This window comes from Theropithecus gelada, chromosome 4 (assembly GCF_003255815.1).
Source record: "Theropithecus gelada isolate Dixy chromosome 4, Tgel_1.0, whole genome shotgun sequence".
NCBI classification, from domain to species: domain Eukaryota; kingdom Metazoa; phylum Chordata; class Mammalia; order Primates; family Cercopithecidae; genus Theropithecus; species Theropithecus gelada.
Genome location: NC_037671.1, coordinates 11,049,709 through 11,053,263, shown reverse-complemented (window position 1 = coordinate 11,053,263; position 3,555 = coordinate 11,049,709).

Sequence of the window (3,555 nt, the reverse complement as noted above, 5' to 3'; positions counted from 1 at the left end):
TGAGGTACTGTGGATTTAAAACTTGACTATGATAATAGCAGATTAGAGAAGTGTTCTATTTGACAAAATCAATTCATCAAGTTACTTTTATTATGAGGAAGGCTGTCTTGATATAGATATCTCCAGATCAAATATGCAGACCATCTAAAAATACATTTATTGATTCTTTCTAATAAAATATAAGCTTTCTCCTCTTTCTTATGTCTAATGTTAAGTAAAGCTTGCACCTGCTCACCATAATAACAGAGAAAGGAGACATTAGAAAGTCAGAATGGTGTGGTTTGTTTAAAAGCTAGAAAGCAGAGTTGAAATTCTCCATCAGCCATAGAGGGTTTCAACTCCAGCCACATATTAGACACAGCTGGGGATTAAAAAAATAATAATAATAGTGCCCAGTCCCACCCCAGATAAAGTGAGTCAGAATCTCCAGTATGACATGGATTTTTTTTTAAATCCCCAGATGATTCTATTAGTTATGTGAATTTGGGCATGTAATTCAATATCCATAGTATATAAAATGGAATGTAGTAGACATTGGCCACAATCATGACGTGACAATCCACTTAAAAAAAAAAACTAACAGTTTATTAGTTGGAATCAGACTTGAAAAAAAGATTTATACATTGCAATTTGTTGACAGTTCCTTTATAACGCTTTCAACTTATAGGTTCACCTCTCTCTGCCTTTTCTTTTTGCTTTGCAATTTACTTGTTGAAACAACTGGATCATTTGTCCCATAGTTTTCATGATCTAGAATTTGCTCATTGCATCTCCATGACATCATTTAACATGATCCTCTTTCCCACTATTATTTCTTGTAAATTGACTGACAGATCAAAAGGCTTGGTCAAATTCACATTCGATTGGCAAGACTGGGCAATGATCTACCCCTCTCTCAGAAGCACTTTATGTCTGTTTGTCTCTGTTTTTATGAGGTGAATAGTTATTGATAATTGTCACCTAGATTCATTATTATATCAGTAGCTGCAAAACAATGATGTTCTATTGTTCTGTTTTTATTAGTTAGAATTCTATAAAGACATTTTTCTCATCAGAGTTTAGTTTCCCTGAGAATAATCATGAAAAAAAAATGTTGGTTTCTTTATGTGTTTTCTTTATAATTTTTCAAAATAATGAATTGGATCTCTAGTATCCTCCAAAGATGACCAATGAGGGTTATTTTTATTTTGTTCTTATTTTTTTTAGTATCATTATGAACTCATAGATTTAAACATATTCAACATGTTTCAATTCATTGCAATTATTCTTATTGACCCTCAAATTGTAATGACTATTATTGACCCTCAAGTGATCTGACCCTACCCTTTGACTCCCCTCATTACTCTTAGATACTTTCTTTCCTTTCTACCACAACAAGGTGGTCCAGACTGATCTCCTGCCCAGGTCTGGATTCAGCCAATCTCCAAAGAGCCCTCATTTATTTTTGTGGGAAATAGTATTTGAAACCAGAATCTGGGTGCTGGGATGCTCATTGCCGTTCAATTGTCCTTGTTTCTAGGCCTTTTAAGTAAACAGAACTAGGTAGGAAATACTTTTCATTTTCCTTAAGATAAAAGCATCATAAGTTCATATTGATATTAGAATTCAAATTCAGGACCAGAAAGTTTTGATTTAATGTCATCTACCTTACAACTGCTTCTGTTTTTGGCAACAACAAAAACCCAAGTTCCCAGCAACACCACATGATTGAGTCTTTGCTTTATTCCACAGTACATATGCAGCACCATACCAACACTGACACTGCCAAGATGCTAACCAAACCAACAAACAAAAAGAACCAAAAACAGTTTTTCATGAATTTTGTCCTTAAAGCATATCTTACTAAGAGTATACAATTAAATGACTGTGCTATAAAGTCACTTAAAAGAGGTCCACACTGGGTGATGATGTCATCAATTTGATGTGCAATATGCTTTGTTCTGCTTTCAGTTTTTTTACAGATTTCTTTTTTAATTTGATATTCTATAATTATGTGAAGGTCAAACCTTATTTTAATTATACCACCCATTGGCATTGGATAAATGTTAAAATTTTTTTTTAATGTTTTATTACAAGCAAGAAGTGTACCTAAACACTGAAAATAGATACGTGAATTATCTTAGAGGGCTAGTCTTTTAAATAGTAGAATAGTCATTCAATTATCTGAATATGGAAAGTAATACAGATAATTAGTGCATTAACAATCCACTTATACTGAAATTTATTTTGTATTTTGTTATGTTGATTTGGCAAAAGTTTCTTTTCCTTATGTTTACTTCTGCTGCCAGGGTAAACTCATTAAGTATTCTGGGATAGGGAAGGTGTAACACAGTAACAACATTCCCCACTACACTTTGATATTTCTGACTCAATGATGAATTACCTTGTAGGATTTTTCTATTTCTCTCAGACTAATACATAGTTTGTTTATTCATTCTTCAATGTGGAAAATATTTAGTATTTTCACAAATCTTTTAGAAATATTCAATATATACTACTAATATACTACTAATTTTCTTTCTTTCTTTCTTTTTTTTTTTTTTGAAGATACAAGAATGTAGCAAGTTAGTGGCGCAAAGTTATGCACCTTGTTTATATACCAAAACTTCATAAATTACGTAACTAGCTTTCTGGTACTGCAAATAAAGATCATTAATTCCATTAACGGCTGATTTCCCTGAGCTGTAATTATTTGACCCCTATCTAACATAGGGGTCTGTGAATAATCTTTAAATGTATAATTCTACTGCTAGTGTTGAGCTGCAGATTAACAGTAGAAAAACCAGTTTTTCGAATTCACCACTATAACACAATTAAAATCCTCATGAATTATGCTACACGTTAGAAACTCCTAATGGGGCCGGGCGCGGTGGCTCAAGCCTGTAATCCCAGCACTTTGGGAGGCCGAGGCGGGTGGATCACGAGGTCAGGAGATCGAGACTATCCTGGCTAACATGGTGAAACCCCGTCTCTACTAAAAATACAAAAAACTAGCTGGGCGTGGTGGCGGGCGCCTGTAGTCTCAGCTACTTGGGAGGCTGAGGCGGGAGAATGGCGTGAACCCGGGAGGCGGAGCTTGCAGTGAGCCGAGATCACGCCACTGCACTCCAGCCTGGGAGACACAGCAAGACTCCGTCTCAAAAAAAAAAAAAAAAAAAAGAAACTCCTAATGGATTGTGAACTCTTTGCTATTCAATTTGATTGTTCAAATGTATAGATTTCTGAGCCAAACTAAGGTAAATTTCAGTTCCCATCATATATAAATTCTCTTAGACTAGCAAATGAGTTAATAAACGAGTTACCGCTGGCAGCCATGTCAATAGATTGCTATTTAGAGATCCAGTCTACTGCAGCCACCGAAGCCCGGCCCTGGGGCCGCTCTACCACTAACTGCCCAACACTTCGAGTGGAAATTTGCCATCACTTCTCCACCTGTCTCACACCCCGCCCTCAGCCCCGCCCCTTCCACTGGCCCCACCTCCTGCGCTTTGGCCCGCGCTCTCCACGCCCATTCCGTTCAGCCAATCGCCGCTGAAGTTTGCAGCAGTGGGACTT